Here is a 24,101-nt window from a genome sequence, read left to right on the forward strand (position 1 = left end):
CTATGGTATATACGTTCGCGTGAGTTCAAAAGACTATGAATAAGTTATGTACTATAGTCGTTTACTAAGTTCAATCAGGCGGTGACGTCATGGTGCGTCCTCTGGCGCCCAGACAGGGTGCTATTTGGGGTCCCGGGTCTCCCGTGTTCGGTTTCGCGCCTACGTTCATTAAAGTGAGTGCAAAAGACTATGAATAAGTTGGGGTACTATAGTCGTTTATTAAGCTGAAACAGGCGATTCCGCCCCGGGCTAGACTCTGAGCACTGTGCGTTTATGTTCGCGTTAGTGTTTTCTTTGTGTTTAGGTTGGGTTTGCGTTAGTGGTTGCGTTTTGATTTGGTTCGTTTTTGTTCTTTCTTTTTTCGTTTTCGTTTGTGTTTTATTTTCTTTGCGTTTGTGTTTGTATTTGTGTTTGTGGTTGGTTTTGCGTTTGTATTTGGTTTGTTTTCGTTTGTTTTTTCGTTTGTGTTTTTTTCTTTGGGTTTGTGGTTGGTTTTGCATTTGGATTTGGTTTGTTTTCGTTTGCTTTTTCGTTTGTTTTTTTTCTTTGTGTTCGTATTGGTGTTTGTGGTTGTGGTTGGGTTAGTTGTTAGGTTTTTGTTTTCGTTTGTATTTGTAATTGTGTTAGCTTTATGCTTGCGTTTTGTTGTTTTGGTTTGGGTTTGGGTGTGCAATGCCGGGTTTATGATGATTACTAAACACACAGGTAATGGTCTTTAACAGAAAGGTTTTTCACAGAAGCCAGAGCAGGGCCTGGCCGGGACGGCTAGTCTAATATATAAAGCTCAGTTCTGTAACGTGTGGCAAAAAAGTTTGTCGTTGACAGTTCTATGGATTTAAGTGTTAGATTTTTTATCGTGCTCATAGTCTAAATGTACGAGTCAAAAAATTACCATTGAAAGTCTTTAAAAACAATTTTCATTCTATTTACTTAGAAGAATAATTTTCAATTATGTACGCGACATAAAATTTTTAAAAAGTGTATCGACGTTTATAAAATTTCTAAAATTGTGTCGGAAATGTATTGACTGCACAGTTACTTCCCTTTAATAAAAAAATTCTTAAGAAGAAGGAATTTTCATTTTATTACTTTGTTTTTGGTGTTAAGAAAAAAAAATAATTACATAATTAGCGGGGATTGATTAAGTGCAATGTCGTTAGGTATTTTTAACACTGCCTTTTATTTATTCTATACACTGAACATACTGTTCAATATTTTTTTTAAAAATCAATAACATTTAATAAGCCAGGTCCTACAAATCCTATATGTTTATTTCTTTCCATTTACGGATAAGCTTGGAGTATTATCATTTTTGTTCACTAAATTGAAACAGGCGCGTCCGCCGGCGCCCTTGCACGGTTCGATTTGGCACCCTGGGCTATCATGTGAGCGCTATGCTGCATAGTTTTGTTTTTAACAGTGCGATAGACTATGGGTAAGAAAGGTTACTATAGTCTTTAAGTGAATCAAATCCGGGCGTCCTCCGGCACCCCGACAGGGTGCTATTTGGCGCCCCGGGCCTTCCGGTGTACGCTATGGTATATACGTTCGCGTGAGTTCAAAAGACTATGAATAAGTTATGTACTATAGTCGTTTACTAAGTTCAATCAGGCGGTGACGTCATGGTGCGTCCTCTGGCGCCCAGACAGGGTGCTATTTGGGGTCCCGGGCCTCCCGTGTTCGGTTTCGCGCCTACGTTCATTAAAGTGAGTGCAAAAGACTATGAATAAGTTGGGGTACTATAGTCGTTTATTAAGCTGAAACAGGCGATTCCGCCCCGGGCTAGACTCTGAGCACTGTGCGTTTATGTTAGCGTTAGTGTTTTCTTTGTGTTTAGGTTGGGTTTGCGTTAGTGGTTGCGTTTTGATTTGGTTCGTTTTTGTTCTTTCTTTTTTCGTTTTCGTTTGTGTTTTATTTTCTTTGCGTTTGTGTTTGTATTTGTGTTTGTGGTTGGTTTTGCGTTTGTATTTGGTTTGTTTTCGTTTGTTTTTTCGTTTGTGTTTTTTTCTTTGGGTTTGTGGTTGGTTTTGCATTTGGATTTGGTTTGTTTTCGTTTGCTTTTTCGTTTGTTTTTTTCTTTGTGTTCGTATTGGTGTTTGTGGTTGTGGTTGGGTTAGTTGTTAGGTTTTTGTTTTCGTTTGTATTTGTAATTGTTTTAGCGTTATGTTTGCGTTTTGTTGTTTTGGTTTTGGTTTGGGTGTGCAATGCCGGGTTTATGATGATTACTAAACACACAGGTAATGGTCTTTAACAGAAAGGTTTTTCACAGAAGCCAGAGCAGGGCCTGGCCGGGACGGCTAGTTCTTTATAAAATTGTCGTTTTGTCTTGGGTTGTGTTAGTTAAGGTGTCATTTGTAAAAACTTATAAGGCTACATCGGGAAAATAATTTAACCAAACGTGATACACTAATAGCTAGTTATCTCATCATCATACTTGTGGCACCGGTTGTGAGATGTATGTGTCATGACATCATGACTCTAGTGCCAGCAAGCTACTGACATCATGACTCTAGTGCCAGCAAGCTACTGGCAACATGACTCTAGTGCCAGCAAGCTACTGACAACATGACTCTAGTGCCTCTAAACTACTGACATCATGACTCTAGTGCCAGCAAGCTACTGACAGCATGACTCTAGTGCCAGCAAGCTACTGACAACATGACTCTAGTGCCTCTAAACTACTGACATCATGACTCTAGTGCCAGCAAGCTACTGACATCATGACTCTAGTGCCAGCAAGCTACTGACAGCATGACTCTAGTGCCAGCAAGCTACTGACATCATGACTCTAGTGCCAGCAAGCTACTGACAGCATGACTCTTGTGCCAACAAGCTACTGACAACATGACTCTAGTGCCAGCAAGCTACTGGCAACATGACTCTAGTGCCAGCAAGCTACTGACAACATGACTCTAGTGCCAGCAAGCTACTGGCAACATGACTCTAGTGCCAGCAAGCTACTGACAACATGACTCTAGTGCCAGCAAGCTACTGACAACATGACTCTAGTGCCATCAAGCTACTGACATCATGACTCTAGTGCCAGCAAGCTACTGACAACGTGACTCTAGTGCCAGCAAGCTACTGACAGCATGACTCTTGTGCCAACAAGCTACTGACAACATGACTCTAGTGCCAGCAAGCTACTGACAACATGACTCTAGTGCCAGCAAGCTACTGACAACATGACTCTAGTGCCAGCAAGCTACTGACATCATGACTCTAGTGCCAGCAAGCTACTGACATCATGACTCTAGTGCCAGCAAGCTACTGACAACATGACTCTAGTGCCAGCAAGCTACTGACATCATGACTCTAGTGCCAGCAAGCTACTGACAACATGACTCTAGTGCCAGCAAGCTACTGACAACATGACTCTAGTGCCAGCAAGCTACTGACAACATGACTCTAGTGCCAGCAAGCTACTGACAACATGACTGCCAGCAAGCTACTGACATCATGACTCTAGTGCCAGCAATCTACTGACATCATGACTCTAGTGCCAGCAAGCTACTGACAACAAACCAATGCCCCTCCCTATTTGCTGTACCTGTTGACGTATCGAACCTCTATGCCGCCACTACCATTAGCTGTGTCAAGTTTAGCCAGCAGTCGCTGCCTCCATGACTTAACAACGCCAGGAGATCGACCAAAAAACGGTTAGGAGTAGAATGACCTGGGAAATAATCGGCTTAACTGGCAGACAACAAAAACAATATACCACGTGACCGAAACAATTAGGTGATCGATGTCGGCCATTTTGAGGGCGATCTTTTGTCGCTGGTACACATTTTACGTTATGCGTAAGTCAGAAAATGGCAACATACGGATGGCGGTTAAATCACTAATAGCTCCATTGTTTAATGTTGAAGGATGGTAGGATAAAGCTCTGAAATAAGCAGTGTCAATAAAATGTTGAGAGAAACACGAAGGACAGCTGCATGAATGTCAATAGACACTCCCCAGTCGTTGCGTGTACTAGTGCGAGAGTAGGGAGACTTTAGTACAGAACCCAGCGCGCTTGCATGTCGGGCCAACATTGTGTTGGGCTGGGGCTAGCCACGTCGTAATTACAGGGGCCCTTCTGTCCCCACTCCCAGGCTCCAAGAGGCGGAGTGCGGCGATGTAAGGGGATGTCCAGTGGATTCGTGACGTAGGGGAATCGTTAATCTGAAGTGTCTAGGACACATTCGTTCTTGGCCACCTCGCATTATCGGATACACATTCCACATTCTGTCTTGTTGGCTGGACTTTCTGTCTTGTCCACACCACATCCTGTCTTGTACAAACCACATTGTCGTGTCCACACTAAATTCTGTCTGGTCCACATCAAATCCTGTCTTGCCCACACCCTATCGTACCTTGGCCACACCCATCGTACATTGGCCACACCCCATCGTACATTGGCCACACCCCATTGTACATTGGCCACACCCATCGTAGATTGGCCACACCCATCGTACATTGGCCACACCCCATCGTACATTGGCCACACCCCATCGTACATTGGCCACACCCATCTTACCTTGGCCACACCCCATTGTACATTGGCCACACCCCATCGTACATTGGCCACATCCCATCGCACCTATCCCGTGCCCACACCCCATATTCCCTGTGACCACACCCCACATTCCCTGTGACCACACCCCACATCCCCTGTAGCCACACCTGATCTTGTGGGGGCTGCAGTCCATTGTTTAATCCCTTACACGACTGTTGTGGTTACTTTTGTCTTGTAATAAGCTGTGTTAGCTCGGGTAAATGATCTGATATGTTTGGCCGGCGTCTATTCACGGACAGAAAATGGATCTCCAGTTTGGCTTGGATACAAACGCCATGGATCAATAGAGCATAATGGGAAATGGTAAATGGAGCCCCCAGAGTGACCTTCTTACAAGAGACCCTTGGCTAATAATGAGGATCTAATGCCTAATTGGATTTGGAGTTAGCCTCAGACTGTACTTTTCATTGGGTCTCTGGCTGTGTGGCCAAGTAAGATTAAGTGTTGTGTGGCTGGGCAGGATATGGTACCGTGTGGTCAAGTAAGATCAAGTGTTGTGTGGCTGGGCAGGATATGGTACCGTGTGGTCAAGTATTGTGTGTTGAGGCAAGATATGAAACTGTATGGTCAAGCAGGGTGACTTATTTTGTGTTGAGGCAGGATATGGTCTCGTGTGGTCAAGCAGGATCAAGTGTTGTGTGGCTGGGCAGGATATGGTACCGTGTGGTCAAGTGCTGTGTGGTCAGACAGGATATGAAACTGTATGGTCAAGGAAGGTCACGTATCGTGTGGCTAGGCACTAAGGCAGGATATGATATCGTGTGCTAAGGCAAGGTCAAGTTTTCTGAGGTCAGACAGGATATGGTACCGTGTGGCCAGGCAGGCTCGAAGACTGTGTGGTCAGTAACTGGTTTCTAGCAGACTATTCATTTGACCAGCTTTTGTTTTACCGGCTCAGTTGGCATATGTTTTTTATTATGGTATAAACCCACTGTGTTCACCGGACACTTCGTTATGACCTCTACCCCCCCCCCCCCACACACACACTGTGTTCACTGGCCACTTCATTATGGCCCTTATCCCCTGTCCCCTGTGGTCTCTACCCCCCTGTATTTAACGGCCACTTCTCCTCTGCACCCCCTATCTCACTATCTCCTGTGTTCACCTGCCTCTACCCCCCTCCAGCCCCTTTCATTCCCCCCCCCCACCCCCGTGTGTTCACCGGCCTCTAACCCCCCCCCCCCCCCCACACACACAAATCCCTGTGTCACCCCCACCCCCGTGTGTGCTCACCGGCCCATTCGTTATGGCCTCTTCCCCGCTGATGAAATCCAATCAGGCTCAACAATCAGAGAAATACCACCAGCATCTCACTAAAGTCAACAATCAGAGAAATACCACCAGCATCTCACTAAAGTCAACAATCAGAGAAATACCACCAGCATCTCACTAAAGTCAACAATCAGAGAAATACCACCAGCATCTCACTAAAGTCAACAATCAGAGAAATACCACCAGCATCTCACTTAAGTCTTCTTTTGACTGACTTCGGCCAGTAGTTTCAACAATCAGAGAAATACCACCAGCATCTCACTAAAGTCAACAATCAGAGAAATACCACCAGCATCTCACTTAAGTCTTCTTTTGACTGACTTCGGCCAGTAGTTTCAACAATCAGAGAAATACCACCAGCATCTCACTAAAGTCAACAATCAGAGAAATACCACCAGCATCTCACTTAAGTCTTCTTTTGACTGACTTCGGCCAGTAGTTTCAACAATCAGAGAAATACCACCAGCATCTCACTAAAGTCAACAATCAGAGAAATACCACCAGCATCTCACTAAAGTCAACAATCAGAGAAATACCACCAGCATCTCACTTAAGTCTTCTTTTGACTGACTTCGGCCAGTAGTTTCAACAATCAGAGAAATACCACCAGCATCTCACTAAAGTCAACAATCAGAGAAATACCACCAGCATCTCACTTAAGTCTTCTTTTGACTGACTTCGGCCAGTAGTTTCAACAATCAGAGAAATACCACCAGCATCTCACTAAAGTCAACAATCAGAGAAATACCACCAGCATCTCACTTAAGTCTTCTTTTGACTGACTTCGGCCAGTAGTTTCAACAATCAGAGAAATACCACCAGCATCTCACTAAAGTCAACAATCAGAGAAATACCACCAGCATCTCACTAAAGTCAACAATCAGAGAAATACCACCAGCATCTCACTAAAGTCAACAATCAGAGAAATACCACCAGCATCTCACTCAAGTCAACAATCAGAGAAATACCACCAGCATCTCACTCAAGTCAACAATCAGAGAAATACCACCAGCATCTCACTAATGGCTTCTTTTGACTGACTTCCCATAACCTACCAAAGGTCTTCTTTCTGTCCAATATCCCACTAACCATATAGTCTTTAATAGCCTGCAGATACCTTAGGTCCCACCATACCAACCTGATGACCTATCATCCCTACACGGTAACCTACCATCCCTACACGGCAACTTACCATCCCTACACGGCAACTTACCAAACCTACACGCCAACTTACCATCCCTACACGGCAACTTACCATCCCTACACGGTCATCTACCATCCCTACGCGGTAACCTACCATCCCTACCCGGCAACTTATCATCCCTACACGGCAACTTACCATCCCTACACGGCAACTTACCATCCCTACACGGCAACTTACCATCCCTACGCGGTAACCTACCATCCCTACACGGTAACCTACCATCACTCCCTAGAGACCTACCATCCCTACGCGGTAAAATACCAACCCTACACTGTAACCCACCATCCCTACGCAGCAACCCACCATTACTGCCTGTTTGGTCCACACCACCCCGTCACTACTGGCATCGATCTACCGTATGTTTATTAAAGGGAACTAAATCGACTTAAATGTCAAATGATCTCCCTTCCACAGTTGAAGGTACTCTGACGGTAATCGACCTCTTCCGATCGTTTCTCCTATTGTTTTTACTTGGGCTAATCAAGCGCTGTCTTCACTTGTAATGGAATCTTCAGCTCATATAATACTGGCCTTAAGCTCAACAAGCTTTTTGTTGAGCTAATATAACGCTGGCCTGGAGCTTAAACTGAATCTTTTTGTTGAGCTAATATAAAGGTGGTGTATAGTTTAGTAGAGCCTTTTTAATTTCTTATAAGGGCTGTTATCTAACATGGGTGGATGTTGGGTGGATGTTGGGTGGATGTTTGGTGGATGTTTGGTGGATGTTGGTAGATGTTGGGTGGTTGTTTGGTGGATGTTGGATGAATGTTTGGTGGATGTTGGTAGATGTTGGGTTGATGTTGGATGAATGTTGGATGAATGTTGGGTGGACGTTGGGTAGATGTTGGGGGATGTTGGTAGATGTTGGGTTGATGTTGGATGAATGTTGTGTGGACTCTTGAAAAGTTAAAGCTAAACATGCATGTACACAGAAAGTCGTGGCAAAGATTACCACGTTTGATAGTTTGTGCCACGATAAAAAAAGGATTTCACGTGTTAGATGTTAGAGATAATGTAATTGGATGAAGTATTGGGCAATGTCGTTGGGAAACTGCACTTGATAATCGCGTTATTGGGAGACTTGCTGGTCTGTAATATTGTAGGAATTGAAAGCAGCTGGGTAGGACAACAGTAAGGTAGCAAGTGACAGCTGGGTGGGACCACAGTAATGCAGCAAGTGATAGCTGGGTAGGACCACAGTAATGTATCAACTTATAGCTGGGTAGGACCACAGTAATGTAGCAAGTGACAGCTGGGTGGGACCACAGTAATGTAGCAACTGACAGCTGGGTAGGACCACAGTAATGTATCAACTTATAGCTGGGTAGGACCACAGTAATGTAGCAAGTGACAGCTGGGTAGGACCACAGTAATGTATCAACTTATAGCTGGGTAGGACCACAGTAATGTAGCAACTGACAGCTGGGTAGGACCACAGTAATGTAGCAAGTGACAGCTGGGTAGGACCACAGTAATGTATCAACTTATAGCTGGGTAGGACCACAGTAATGTAGCAACTGACAGCTGGGTAGGACCACAGTAATGTAGCAACTGACAGCTGGGTAGGACCACAGTAATGTAGCAAGTGACAGCTGGGTAGGACCACAGTAATGTATCAACTTATAGCTGGGTAGGACCACAGTAATGTAGCAACTGACAGCTGGGTAGGACCACAGTAATGTAGCAACTGACAGCTGGGTAGGACCACAGTAATGTAGCAAGTGACAGCTGGGTAGGACCACAGTAATGTAGCAACTGACAGCTGGGTAGGACCACAGTAATGTAGCAAGTGACAGCTGGGTAGGACCACAGTAATGTAGCAACTGACAGCTGGGTAGGACCACAGTAATGTAGCAAGTGACAGCTGGGTAGGACCACAGTAATGTAGAAACTGACAGCTGGGTAGGACCACAGTAATGTAGCAACTGACAGCTGGGTAGGACCACAGTAATGTAGCAAGTGACAGCTGGGTAGGACCACAGTAATGTAGCAACTGACAGCTGGGTAGGACCACAGTAATGTAGCAAGTGACAGCTGGGTAGGACCACAGTAATGTAGCAACTGACAGCTGGGTAGGACCACAGTAATGTAGCAAGTGACAGCTGGGTAGGACCACAGTAATGTAGCAACTGACAGCACTATAAGCTGGGTAGGATCACAGTAATGTATCAACTTATAGCTGGGTAGGACCACAGTAATGTAGCAACTTATAGCTGGGTAGGACCACAGTAATGTAGCAAGTGACAGCTGGGTAGGACCACAGTAATGTAGCAATTGACAGCTGGGTAGGACCACAGTAATGTAGCAAGTGACATCACTATAAGCTGGGTAGGACCACAGAAATATAGCAAGAATTTTGACATCCCTATAAGCTCACGTAAGACATCTTGAGCCGAGGTTTATCCGTGCCATTAAAGTGAAGCGACATAATTGAGTTTACCCAACAGCAGACAACAGTGCACTAATTTTTTCTTGCGAAAGCAGCTCGATATTTATGGTCTTTACATCTTGGTTTTGAAAGGAGGGATCTAGGGGTGTAGATCAAATACCCGAGGGTACTCATTGCATGGCTAGGGTTGTTCTTTATACAACAACATGATATAGGCGAATAGACAACCCCTGACCCATATTTTGAGCTCCCCTGACCCATGTTGTTGAACCTCCCATGACCCATTGTTGAGTCTCCCCTGACCCATTGTTGAGTCTCCCCTGACCCGTGTATTGAGCCTCCCCTGACCCATGTTGTTGAGCCACCCCTGACCCATGTATTGAGCCTCCACTGACCCATGTTGTTGAGCCACCCCTGACCCATGTATTGAGCCTCCACTGACCCATGTTGTTGAGCCACCCCTGACCCATGTATTGAGCCTCCACTGACCCATGTTATTGAGCCACCCCTGACCCATGTATTGAGCCTCCACTGACCCATGTTATTGAGCCACCCCTGACCCATGTATTGAGCCTCCACTGACCCATGTTATTGAGCCACCCCTGACCCATGTTATTGAGCCACCCCTGACCCATGTATTGAGCCTCCACTGACCCATGTTATTGAGCCACCCCTGACCCATGTATTGAGCCTCCACTGACCCATGTTATTGAGCCACCCCTGACCCATGTTATTGAGCCACCCCTGACCCATGTATTGAGCCTCCACTGACCCATGTTATTGAGCCACCCCTGACCCATGTTATTGAGCCACCCCTGACCCATGTATTGAGCCTCCACTGACCCATGTTATTGAGCCACCCCTGACCCATGTTATTGAGCCACCCCTGACCCATGTATTGAGCCTCCACTGACCCATGTTATTGAGCCACCCCTGACCCATGTTATTGAGCCACCCCTGACCCATGTATTGAGCCTCCACTGACCCATGTTATTGAGCCACCCCTGACCCATGTTATTGAGCCACCCCTGACCCATGTATTGAGCCTCCACTGACCCATGTTGTTGAGCCTCCCCTGACTCATGTATCGAACAACCCCCGCCCGTTGTAATGAGCCATCCCTCGACCTCTGACCTTCAAATCAGTCCTTCTCCTGCCTAGCACCGCCAAGCTCTAATGGACCGACCATGTTCTGCATGATTGATTAGCCCCACACTTGGCATGCACGTTGCGACATCCCCTCACACAACACACACAAACTCCCCCTCACAATTATGGAGTGTCAGTGTACCAAACCTAACCATTTCACGCCGTCGCTACTTCCTCGTGTATAGAGCCATACCAACACCAAAACGCTTTTTGATACTCCACGGTAAACAATGATATATTGACAAAGCTTTAGAATTAATTTATTCTTCAAATTCCTCTATTTACATATGGTATTTTTTTCTGTATTTATATTTCGTGAGTACTAGTTTTCATTAAGTAAAAATACAACTATAATGTAACCCTATTGAAAATATAAATTTAAACGACAAAAGGTTGTGTAAAGATCACTGGCCATTAGAACATGAATTGTTTCTACTGTGGTGTTTCAGTGACACGTCAGTTTGAAGTATGGCTTGACGGAGTGCCGAAGCTAACATAACCGTCTCATATTAACGCCGCCTCGATACTTGTCTATGGGAATCTTCCCCCGTGCCACGGCTCATTAGTTCACGTCACGACCAGCTTTGGTTTACGACTGGGGAAACTGACAGGAAAATTGTTTGAAGCATTCCTACGATTTATGACCCCCCCCCCCCCACTCCTCTTACACAACCATAGGATGTATGACGGCAACTCCTCTTACACAACCATACGATTTATGACCACCACTACGATTACACAACCAGAGTATGTATGACCCCCACTTTAGCTACACAACCATAAGATGTATGACCCCCCCCCTCATAACACATCCAATGCATCTATGACCCCCACTACGATTACACAGCAATAATATTTATGAAATATTACACATCCAGTAGATCAATGACTCTGATCTAACGTATGTATGACCCAGCAGTAAGCACATATCCGATGTATGTAAGACCCCCGTACTTAGCACAAATCCAATGGATGTATGACCCCCGCACTAAGAACAATTCCAATGGATGTATGACCCCTGCACCAAGCACATATCCAATGGATGTATGACCCCGCACTAAGAACAATTCCAATGGATGTATGACCCCTGCACCAAGCACATATCCAATGGATATATGACCCCCGCACTAAGAACATATCCAATGGATGTATGACCCCTGCACTAAGCACATATCCAATGGATGTATGACCCCTGCACTTAGCATATATAAATGAATGTATGACCCCGCACTAAGCTCATATCCAATGGATGTATGACCCCCGCACTAATCACATATCCAATGGATGTATGACCCGCCGCACTAAGCTCATATCCAATGGATGTATAACCCCCCTCCGCACTAAGCTCATATCCGCCGATGTCATGTTATTGATTTGCTCAAGTCCATAATTTTCTTATTGGCTTTCCCGCGGCTTGTCTTTCACAACGCAAACACATTTGTACATCTCTTCTGCCGTCTCATTGTGTTTGTTACCTGACAATAGACGCCAACAAACACATTTGTACATCTCTTCTGCCGTCTCATTGTGTTTGTTACCTGACAATAGACGCCAACAAACACATTTGTACATCTCTTCTGCCGTCTCATTGTGTTTGTTACCTGACAATAGACGCCAACAAACACATTTGTACATCCCTTCTACCTTCTCATTGTGTTTATTACCTGACAATAGACGCCAACAAACACATTTGTAGATGTATGTGTGGTGTGCCACTTTATGGACACGTTGTTGTTGTCGTCTAACAATGGGATGCCGCCATACGACACCCCACTTCCTGTTTATGCTCACGTTTCAACACTTTAAGTTTTCTTCTGCCAGATTCTCCAGAAAACAATGCAGGTTTTGTTGGGATAATGGACGATTGTCCTCCCAGAAACACGTGTTCTGCAGATTGTAGAGGCGTTGTTCGAGTTAATAGTTATAACAGTGATCTTCTTTTGGTCAGTCTAGTTGTCTAGTTCAGGAAATGAAAAAAAAAACCCAGGCATTAAAACACAAAACAAAAGCCCGAGTCTAGAATTAGAAAATGTGACCGGATTCAGACGCAGGAAGTATTGTTTTCTCTCATATTCCATTAGGGAATCGATACCTCATTTTCTAACAATTCTTTCTGTGTAAATAGGTGGTTTTTGAGAGCGCTCTGTTTCCCCCTTTGTAGCCTTTATCTTCGGTCCCGCCCCCCTTTGAACCTCCTCTACCCCTCCTCCCCGCCGTGTTTACTCAGCTCTAATTGTCCTTATGCTACAAGTGAAATCACTTAGCAACTGCCAGGCTTTAAGTGAACTTCTCTAAGAGATTACCCAACAAGTTCATGTCCTTAATTTTTTTCTTCCCCTCCTTCCTTCCCCAATCATTGCCTTGAGTTTTCCCCCACACAAACCCCCCTCCTTCCTTCCCCACACATCTCTTTTGCCTTGAGTTTTCCCAACCAAATCCCCCCCCCCCTTCCTCACACATCTCTCTAGCCTTGAGTTTTCCCAACCAAATCCCCCCCCCCTTCCTCACACATCTCTCTAGCCTTGAGTTTTCCCAACCAAATCCCCCCCCCCCCTTCCTCACACATCTCTCTAGCCTTGAGTTTTCCCAACCAAATCCCCTTCAAGTATTGAAGTGAACCCAGCCAAATCCCCTTCAAGTATTGAAGTGAACCCAGCCAAATCCCCTTCAAGTATTGAAGTGAACCCAGCCAAATTCCCTTCAAGTATTGAACTGAACCCAGCCAAATCCCCTTCAAGTATTGAAGTGAACCCAGCCAAATCCCCTTCAAGTATTGAACTGAACCCAGCCAAATCCCCTTCAAGTATTGAACTGAACCCAGCCAAATCCCCTTCAAGTATTGAGGTGAACCCAGCCAAATCCCCTTCAAGTATTGAGGTGAACCCAGCCAAATCCCCTTCAAGTATTGAAGTGAACCCAGCCAAATCCCCTTCAAGTATTGAACTGAACCCAGCCAAATCCCCTTCAAGTATTGAACTGAACCCAGCCAAATCCCCTTCAAGTATTGAGGTGAACCCAGCCAAATCCCCTTCAAGTATTGAAGTGAACCCAGCCAAATCCCCTTCAAGTATTGAAGTGAACCCAGCCAAATCCCCTTCAAGTATTGAAGTGAACCCAGCCAAATCCCCTTCAAGTATTGAAGTGAACCCAGCCAAATCCCCTTCAAGTATTGAAGTGAACCCAGCCAAATCCCCTTCAAGTATTGAAGTGAACCCAGCCAAATCCCCTTCAAGTATTGAAGTGAACCCAGCCAAATCCCCTTCAAGTATTGAAGTGAACCCAGCCAAATCCCCTTCAAGTATTGAAGTGAACCCAGCCAAATCCCCTTCAAGTATTGAACTGAACCCAGCCAAATCCCCTTCAAGTATTGAACTGAACCCAGCCAAATCCCCTTCAAGTATTGAGGTGAACCCAGCCAAATCCCCTTCAAGTATTGAGGTGAACCCAGCCAAATCCCCTTCAAGTATTGAAGTTAACCCAGCCAAATCCCCTTCAAGTATTGAACTGAACCCAGCCAAATCCCCTTCAAGTATTGAAGTGAACCCAGCCAAATCCCCTTCAAGTATTGAAGTGAACCCAGCCAAATCCCCTTCAAGTATTGAAGTGAACCCAGCCAAATCCCCTTCAAGTATTGAAGTGAACCCAGCCAAATTCCCTTCAAGTATTGAAGTGAACCCAGCCAAATCCCCTTCAAGTATTGAAGTGAACCCAGCCAAATCCCCTTCAAGTATTGAAGTGAACCCAGCCAAATCCCCTTCAAGTATTGAAGTGAACCCAGCCAAATCCCCTTCAAGTATTGAACTGAACCCAGCCAAATCCCCTTCAAGTATTGAACTGAACCCAGCCAAATCCCCTTCAAGTATTGAGGTGAACCCAGCCAAATCCCCTTCAAGTATTGAGGTGAACCCAGCCAAATCCCCTTCAAGTATTGAAGTGAACCCAGCCAAATCCCCTTCAAGTATTGAACTGAACCCAGCCAAATCCCCTTCAAGTATTGAACTGAACCCAGCCAAATCCCCTTCAAGTATTGAGGTGAACCCAGCCAAATCCCCTTCAAGTATTGAAGTGAACCCAGCCAAATCCCCTTCAAGTATTGAAGTGAACCCAGCCAAATCCCCTTCAAGTACTGAAGTGAACCCAGCCAAATCCCCTTCAAGTATTGAAGTGAACCCAGCCAAATCCCCTTCAAGTATTGAAGTGAACCCAGCCTAATCCCCTTCAAATATTGAAGTGAACCCAGCCATAGGGCAGACAACTCGATCTAAGCACGACAAATGAGATTTCAGACCGTCGGCCAATCACCAGAGTTTATCCAATGAAATTCTTAGTACGGTCACGTGGCCGTCATCTGGTTGGACATATTTATCCACAAGGTTGTTGCCTGATCGCGAAATTTCTGACCCCCAGGGGATGTTTGTCCTCATGACGGTGTGTTTAAAACAACAGAGAACAGTGGGGTTTTGTAGCAGTCGCCATCTTGGTGCCTGGTTCCATTCCAGTTATATGGCGTCGTTAACAGAGGCGCTTCTACACAGCCAGCCGGAGGGGGGGGGGGTCTCAAATTGAGGAATCTCGATACTGTGGAACATGTACCGGCGTAGCGTACTTGATAATCAGAAGAAGCGGTTAAATCTTTGTAAGATTGTATGGTATGTTATTAGAGTTTTACAGTAAATAAAACTGATAGTATGTTATTTTTTTTAGCACTTTCGTACAAAGTCGGTGTATTTTTCTTATTTATATGTTCAGTAATTAAACAATATTTCATCACGAAATAGTTAAGAAAAAAATGTTTTTAATTGAGTGAGAATAGGGTAAAATATTGATTTTAATAGCATTTTAATTTGAACACCGAAAAGCACTCAAAATAAAATAAAAAATATATAAAAATCTCTTTAGCTAGGAATAAAAACAAATTTACCACAAGAGAATAGCACAAAGTAATGATGGTCTTGATTAAATAACGAATTAGAGATCGTATTTCACAGACGATAAGACCACGCATCAAGGTTTCATTCAGATATTCTAAAGTAAACGGAAATGTAGACGCGATCTAAAAAATAAATATATCTCTGCAGTTACAAGTTTTAAATTCTCAAAATATTTAATCTCTAAAAGGCTCTTATTACAACATTTTTTTCAAAAACTATACGGCTACTTATGAGACGAAACTATCTAAATACCAAGCTTTACGTCCATGAGAAGATCGGGCCAATCTTAACGTACCAGGTAGATGCCGTTATATTTGGTTGCAGTTACCAAAGTGTATGCTACGTTCTAATGAATTTTTTGTTATTATTATTTAAATAGTTACTCCGAATGTGTTGTTTTCTTAAATAAAACCGATAGTAGGTGGGATAAAATATCAATTTAGAAGTGAGTCTACTAATGTAAAGACACCAACGGAATATATCTCTCATGGTGTAAGTAAAACAAGACTTGATACGAACAGTTTGTTTGCTAACGCTTAACCAGTTGACATCAGCATTGCTGAATTGTTGGGCTACAGGACATTACCCCCCTGGATATTTCCCCCCCGGACATTTCCCCCCCGTATTTACCCCCCGGAGCAATTACCCCCCTGTCAATTACCCCCCTGTCAATTACCCCCCTGGGGAATTACCCCCCCCCCCCCCTCTCAAGTTAAAATCCTAACTCTAACTAGAATTTTATACCTATATACTACTTTAATCCAAACCTTAAGCATCCACCTTAGCCTAAAACTTCACACAAAACCAAAACCAATGCTAGACACAACCCTGACCCTAACCCTAACCCTAACCCTAACCCCCCTGGATATTTCCCCCCCGGACATTTCCCCCCCGTATTTACCCCCCGGAGCAATTACCCCCCTGTCAATTACCCCCCTGTCAATTACCCCCCTGGGGAATTACCCCCCCCCCCCCCCTCTCAAGTTAAAATCCTAACTCTAACTAGAATTTTATACCTATATACTACTTTAATCCAAACCTTAAGCATCCACCTTAGCCTAAAACTTCACACAAAACCAAAACCAATGCTAGACACAACCCTGACCCTAACCCTAACCCTAACCCTAACCCAAACCCAAACCTAAACCTAAACCTAAACCTAACCCTAACCCTAACCCTAACGCTAACCCTAGCCCTAGCCCTAGCCCTAACCCTAAACCTAGCCCTAGCCCTAACCCTAACCCTAACTCTAACCCTAGCCCTAGCCCTAAACCTAAACCTAAACCTAACCCTAAACCTAGCCCTAACCCTAACTCTAACCCTAGCCCTAGCCCTAAACCTAAACCTAAACCTAAACCTAAACCTAAACCTAAACCTAAACCTAAACCTAAACCTAAACCTAACCCTAACCCTGACCCTGACCCTGACCCTAACCCAAACCCAAACGTAAACCTAAACCTAAACCTAAACCTAAACCTAAACCTAAACCTAAACCTAAACCTAAACCTAAACCTAACCCTAACCCTAACCCTAGCCCTAAACCTAAACCTAACCCTAACCCTAACCCTAACCCTAACCCTAACCCTAACCCTAACCCTAACCCTAGCCCTAGCCCTAGCCCTAACCCTAACCCTAGCCCTAAACCTAAACCTAACCCTAAACCTAGCCCTAACCCTAACTCTAACCCTAGCCCTAGCCCTAAACCTAACCCTAAACCTAGCCCTAACCCTAACTCTAACCCTGTCCGGGGGGGGGGGGGTAATGTCCTACTGGGCGGGGGGTAATTGACAGGGGGGTAATTGACAGGGGGGGTAATTACTCTGGGGGGTAATGTCGGGGGGGAAATATCCGGGGGGTAATTGACAGGGGGGAAATGCCCTGTTCCCGAATTGTTGTTATATTATGGCTGCTTTGTTAAGCTGTATGAGGCTGCCTTGTTATGTTGTATGGGTCTATATTGTTAAGTTGTATGTGGCTATGTGGTTAAGTTGTATGGGTCTATATTGTTAAGTTGTATGTGGCTATGTGGTTAAGTTGTATGGGTCTATATTGTTAAGTTGTATGTAGCTGTGTGGTTAAGTTGTGTGAGGCTGTATTGTTAAGTTGTATGTAGCTGTGTGGTTAAGTTGTATGTGGCTATGTGGTTAAGTTGTATGGGTCTATATTGTTAAGTTGTATGTAGCTGTGTGGTTAAGTTGTGTGAGGCTGTATTGTTAAGTTGTATGTAGCTGTGTGGTTAAGTTGTGTGTGGCTATGTGGTTAAGTTGTATGGGTCTATATTGTTAAGTTGTATGTAGCTGTGTGGTTAAGTTGTGTGAGGCTGTATTGTTAAGTTGTGTGAGGCTGTATTGTTAAGTTGTATGTAGCTGTATTGTTATGTTGTATGGGTCTATACTGTTGTATGTAGCTGTGTGGTTAAGTTGTGTCAGGCTGTATTGTTATGTTGTATGGGTCTATACTGTTGTATGTAGCTGTGTGGTTAAGTTGTGTGAGGCTGTATTGTTAAGTTGTATGGGTCTATATTGTTAAGTTGTATGTAGCTGTGTGGTTAAGTTGTGTGAGGCTGTATTGTTATGCTGTATTGGTCTATATTGTTAAGTTGTATGTAGCTGTGTGGTGAAGTTGTGTGAGGCTGTATTGTTATGCTGTATTGGTCTATATTGTTAAGTTGTATGTAGCTGTGTGGTTAAGTTGTGTGAGGCTGTATTGTTAAGTTGTATGTAGCTGTGTGGTTAAGTTGTGTGAGGCTGTATTGTTAAGTTGTATGTAGCTGTGTGGTTAAGTTGTGTGAGGCTGTATTGTTAAGTTGTATGGGTCTATATTGTTGTATGTAGCTGTGTGGTTAAGTTGTGTGAGGCTGTATTGTTAAGTTCTATGGGACTGTGTCGTTGTTGTTGTATGTGATATTAAATTCTATGTTGACTTATCAGTTTGACAGCGACACCAATGGAGCGACTAATGGAGCGTTACAATATTGGAGAGTGGTTTTTTACCCCGTGAAAAAGAATCAATCTTTCATTGTAATGGACCTGAGGCTGTTAGTATTCTGTTATTTTTTGGTGGTATTTTGTCTGGCGCATCAATTATTTCTCAGAATAAAGTATTCGGTGTCGACATTTCTCAACTAACATATTCCTTCCTGTTTCATCGCTCCAAAGTCTCCAACTATGCTGTTGAATACAGCCCACCCTATTTCCACCATTTCTTTCACTTAAGTCAATGTGCCAACCCCCCTATTGCAGCAATACCACCTTTGGGAATCAGAAAACTCACAGTTAAAACTTATTGGCATGAAAATTTGAACGGATTCTTCTGTCTAGAGGGGGGGGGAATGCTTAAAGCGCTCATAATTTAGATGGACGAGTCAACTTGGGGCCGTGGGATGGAGGGGTGTTGAGATGGGCGGGTCAACTTGTGGAGGGGTGTTGAGATGGGCGAGTCAACCTGTGGAGGGGTGTTGAGTAATAGCCGGAACTCCGGGGCTGTGGATATTGGCAGGTTAAACCCAACGATCTGGGTGTCAAGCCGACATTAGGCTGTTATTAACGGCAATAAAACTCAGAGGGACAGGGTTTTTTTCTCTCTATACAGCATATACGGCTATTTTGTTTTTGGTCTTACACCAGATGGGTGGGTGTCCGGTGGGTCTTTTTGTTAGTTGCCTGTCTGTCATCTGTATATAAGTGTAACATCTACACATCAGTGTGGTATGTTTACATCATTGTATAATCTATACATCATTTTGTCATCTATACATCATTGTGTCATCTATACATTATTGTGTCATTCATACAGCTTTGTGTGATTTATACATCATTGTGTCATTTATACATCATTTTGTCATCTAAACACCAGTGTGTCATCTATACATTATTGTGTCATCTATACATAATTATGTCATCTATACATCACTGTGTCATCTATACATCATTGTGTCATCCATACATCACTGTGTCATCTATACATCACTGTGTCATCTGTAAGTCAATGTTAAATCGTTGTGTCAGTAGAGTGACATCTTTACGCTGGTGTGTCATGTATATCCCATTATGTCATCTATCAAACATCTTACAAGCTTACATATCTAATCCTCTCTATTCATATAACAGGCGCGTAAGAAAAACAGCTTGCTAGATGTAACTTTAAACTTCAGCACCCCCCAACAGCATCCTTACCCCCCTCCCTAACCGCGTCCTCCCCCCCCCCCCCTTAAAATTGGACGGGGCGCTGCCAACGTGTCAGCCGTCTTCCTCTATTTAAGATAAAAAATTTATAACGCTATTATCGCTTGACATGTTCCCATCTTGATACATAAACCTACAGGTTCAGGTTTTGATAGAACGTGTTCCCAGCTTGATACATAAACCTACAGGTTCAGGTTTTGATAGAACATGTTCCCAACTTGATACATAAACCTACAGGTTCAGGTTTTGATAGAACGTGTTCCCATCTTGATATATAAACCTACAGGTTCAGGTTTTAATAGAACGTGTTCCCATCTTGATACATAAACCTACAGGTTCAGGTTTTTTATAGAACGTATTTCCAGCTTAATGCAGCTGTAACTGTTTGTTTGTTTGTTAGTCGTGTCCCACATATACATCACCTAAATACTCTTTGAATAACGTAATGTTCACAAAATGGTGACGTAGTTTTGCACTAAGATGAACCTAACTGACCCCCAACACACAGTAGGATGTTAGACTAATGACCCCCAACAAACATACTAACTGTAAAACTGAACAACACAGTTATTACCATTAATCTCACCAGCCTATGCAGCTAAATGCAGTAGTTTTTTTTTCTTCTTGTAAAGATTGTTAAATGAAATGTAGGAAGTATGTGTAGATGATCGCAGCTAGATGATCGCAGCTAGATGATCGCAGCAGATAAACGCAGGAATGTAATTAAACCAGGACATGACCGTCCCTAGGCAACTTTGTCCTACTTCCTTAGTATCGGCGAGACACATCAGAGGAACGATAGCATCGATTGGACGCATGGGGGGTGGGGGTGGTGGCAACAACGGTCTTTCATCGCCTGGATAATGACAGTGTCAAACACAGCGGACTGACACCATTTACCGCTTGAACTATTACCGTCTATATCAAGACTGAAAAAGTGTTTATTATTTATTTTGCACATTTAAAGGCTTTTTAAATTTAGGAATGATATACGCTTCATTTCTACTTTTAGTATCTAGGATTTGAAAAAAAAGTCTTTATAAAAACGAGTCCATATTTATTATTTTCATTCTGTCTTTCAGTCTCTAGACATCCATTAATTGTTTTGATAATCACGTGCGCTATTATTACATCATAGCGCTTATAAAAACTGTGTTGTTACTTTTATAATGATTGGACTTATTTCATTTTTAGCGCAATTTCCATTCTGGAGAATTGCGTTCATTAACTCGTCATTTCTGGATGTATGAATGAATGAATGAATGGATGGATGGATGGATGGATGGATGGATGGATGTGTGTCCGCAGCTTTAAGTCGTATCTCCTCCTCAACGAAGCAATATCGAGGACTAGTCCCAAAAGCAATTATGTTAAGCAAGTTACGAGGATGAACATAGGCCAAAAAAATTCCGGGTTTCTTTCATGGATTTCCCGGAAAAGCCCAAAAAACCTCGAAAAAAAATGCAGTTTTTGGCCCATATCTCGGCAACCAGACCACTTAGCGACTTGAAACATGTACCAATAGATTCCTGCCATAATTTAGAACAATATTGCCGAAGAAAGTTTTCAAAAATATTCTTTCGTTCGGTCACAATTTTTTTTTTGAATTAATTAAAATTTGGACCGAATTAGTAGGCATTTTATCAAACCACACCACATCAAGTTCAATAGCTGCGCCATCACGTTCAATGGCTGCGACATCACGTTCGGTAGCTAGGCGCGGAATGGTTTTTAGTCATGTTACTCTATTGTAAATAAAACATGTAAAATACTGAAAAAAAATTTAATAAAAAACGTTTTAATAACTAACCAATGGTTTTACTAACCCTGTTCTTGATTTACGCTACGACAGAGCTATTTTTAGATAACATAAGGAAATTGCGCTAAAATTGTCACTAGACTTTTTAATTACCTTGTTGTAAGCGACAATTATTTGCTTTAATACACCATCAGTAGCCGGCAACTCTAAGCGACAATTATTTGCTTTAGAACACCATCAGTAGCCTGCAACTCTAAACGACAACTATTTGCAGCTTTATTAACGTCCCTGCTCAGCTTTTACCTTTAACAAGTCCATGAAAACAACTCCCCTCAGTACCCCGGCTGATCGACTTAACTTCGTTATCCCCCCTTTCGTTGTTGGTGTAGTATTCTTTAAGTAATTTAATTTTTCATGACAGATTTAATTTCTAATTTTGTTGAAAATTTAAAATTCCTGTGGAAACGAATTTATCTGGAAAGTTTAAAAGAAATCGCTGCATTAGAAATGGGGTGAAATTGAGTTATAAGGTTTGCATACAAAGCCACAGACAGACAGACAGACAGAGAGACAGACAATGTGACGTAGGAAAAAGCAAAAACAATGGGCAGGCGTCACTGTAAAACGAATTTATTGACGTCTGTATAAAACACTAAACAAACTCAGGAATTAACTGCGACTGTTCTTACATCAGCCATTAGAACAAACGTAATGACGCATAAATAATCTATTTAAATGTCCAAATTTAAAGGCACCGCGATATCTGCTAGGTTGTTGCCCCTTGTAAAGGCGATGGCTCATTCAACCATAAAACAACCAGTCACCTATAAAAATCAGCCTTTGTCGTGGTAATGGATTGTTTCGATAAATTGGGTGTGAATATTGTATGAATTGATGAAGTTGATCTGGATAAAAAGCCATGTTTTGTCACGAGAAACTGGCGCTGACCAACTTCCCACAAAAACCTGGGGTTTATTTGATTGATGTGGCTGACCTTGACCCACTTTCCAAATAGATTTGTGGTTTCTTCTGTTGATGAGGCCGACCATGGCCTACTTTCTACAGAAACCTGGGGTTAATTAGATTGATAAGACCGACCTTGGCCTACTTTACTAAGATATATTGGGTTTATTCGATCGACGAGGACAACCTTGACCTACTTCTCACAGAGACCTGGGTTTTGTTCGACTGATGAAACCAAGCCCTTGACCCACTTTACTCACACACAGGACCGTATTCGAGCGTGATAATGTACTTGGGTGACTGCTCACGCCTTGTGGGTGATCAATACATCTTACGGCAACCACGTGACGTCCTCAACGCTTCGACAGTCAGCAAGTGTTCCCACTAAACCAGCTTCATCTCCGGTGTTTTCAACTAGACCAACACACCGAGGTGGAAGAAGTAACGAATACTACCACATGACTTGTATCATGTGACTTTACTCCCATGATTGAGACATTCGGCTTATAAAGCCGAATTTATTCACATCCAACAACTATTTCAACCATATAGATTTGTCCACGCTTATTGCTATTCTATGAACTGATGGATTTCAGCTCATCTTTTTCGCATTTCGCATTGTATCGTCCATAAAGCTTGTGGTGTGTGTGTCCCTATTTAAGATAACTGGTCCAATCTATCTGTCAACTAATAATATAAAGATCTGTTAACTGTCTAGCAAGTCTGTTCACGCATCATGCTAATGGGTTAACTTACCATGTCAGTGTGTTAATACGTCAGTGTGTTAACTTATGATGTCAGTGTGTTAACTTATGATGTCCTCAAATTAACTTATTATGTCATTGTGTTAACTTATGATTTCAATGTGTTAACTTATGATTTCAGTGTGTTAACTTATTATGTCATTGTGTTAACTTATGATTTCAATGTGTTAACTTATGATTTCAGTGTGTTAACTTATTATGTCATTGTGTTAACTTATGATTTCAGTGTGTTAACTTATGATGCCATTGTGTTAACTTATGATTTCAGTGTGTTAACTTATGATGTCATCAAGTTAACGTATGATGTCAGTCTGCCAACTGGTCAGAGCCTAACATGTCAGCATGTCCTGTCCCAGCCCACTCTATAAAAACCGATGCATATAAATGGTTTGTTTAGAGATGCATAATTCATCAGCTGGCCACAATAGTCACACTCTAATTACCACCAACATGCAACTTGTTTTTTACTAAACGAATATACCATGCAGATATGTTGCGATAATTTGGTGTTTTGATTTTTGTGACAATGGGGATACCATCCTATGACAGTATAGATACAATCTTGTGACAGTAAAGATACCATGTCTGTGACAGTAAAGATACTACCCTGTGACAGTAAAGATACCATCCTGTGACAGTAAAGATACCATGTGTGTGACAGTAAAGATACAATGTCTGTGACAGTAAAGATACCATGTCTGTGACAGTCAAAATACCATGTCTGTGACAGTAAAGATACCACCCTGTGACAGTAAAGATACCATGTCTGTGACAGTAAAGATACCATGTCTGTGACAGTAAAGATACCACCCTGTGACAGTAAAGATACCATCCTGTGACAGTAAAGATACCATGTCTGTGACAGTAAAGATACCACCCTGTGACAGTAAAGATACCACCCTGTGACAGTAAAGATACCATC

At 43.0% G+C, this 24,101-nt stretch overlaps 2 protein-coding genes across 10 annotated transcripts in view; one reads left to right on the forward strand and one right to left on the reverse strand.

Annotated features, from left to right (window-relative positions):
- The window catches only part of LOC131940832 (UPF0415 protein C7orf25 homolog), a 100,103-nt gene that overhangs the window by 29,205 nt on the left and 46,797 nt on the right, over positions 1-24,101 (forward strand). The gene's annotated exons all lie outside the window — the stretch shown is intronic.
- LOC131940834 (uncharacterized) overlaps positions 1-24,101 on the reverse strand; it is a 39,094-nt gene that overhangs the window by 8,574 nt on the left and 6,419 nt on the right. The gene's annotated exons all lie outside the window — the stretch shown is intronic.

The sequence above is a fragment of the Physella acuta genome, unplaced genomic scaffold, assembly GCF_028476545.2.
Source record: "Physella acuta isolate Inbredline_101_S28 unplaced genomic scaffold, ASM2847654v3 ptg000333l, whole genome shotgun sequence".
Classification (NCBI taxonomy): domain Eukaryota; kingdom Metazoa; phylum Mollusca; class Gastropoda; family Physidae; genus Physella; species Physella acuta.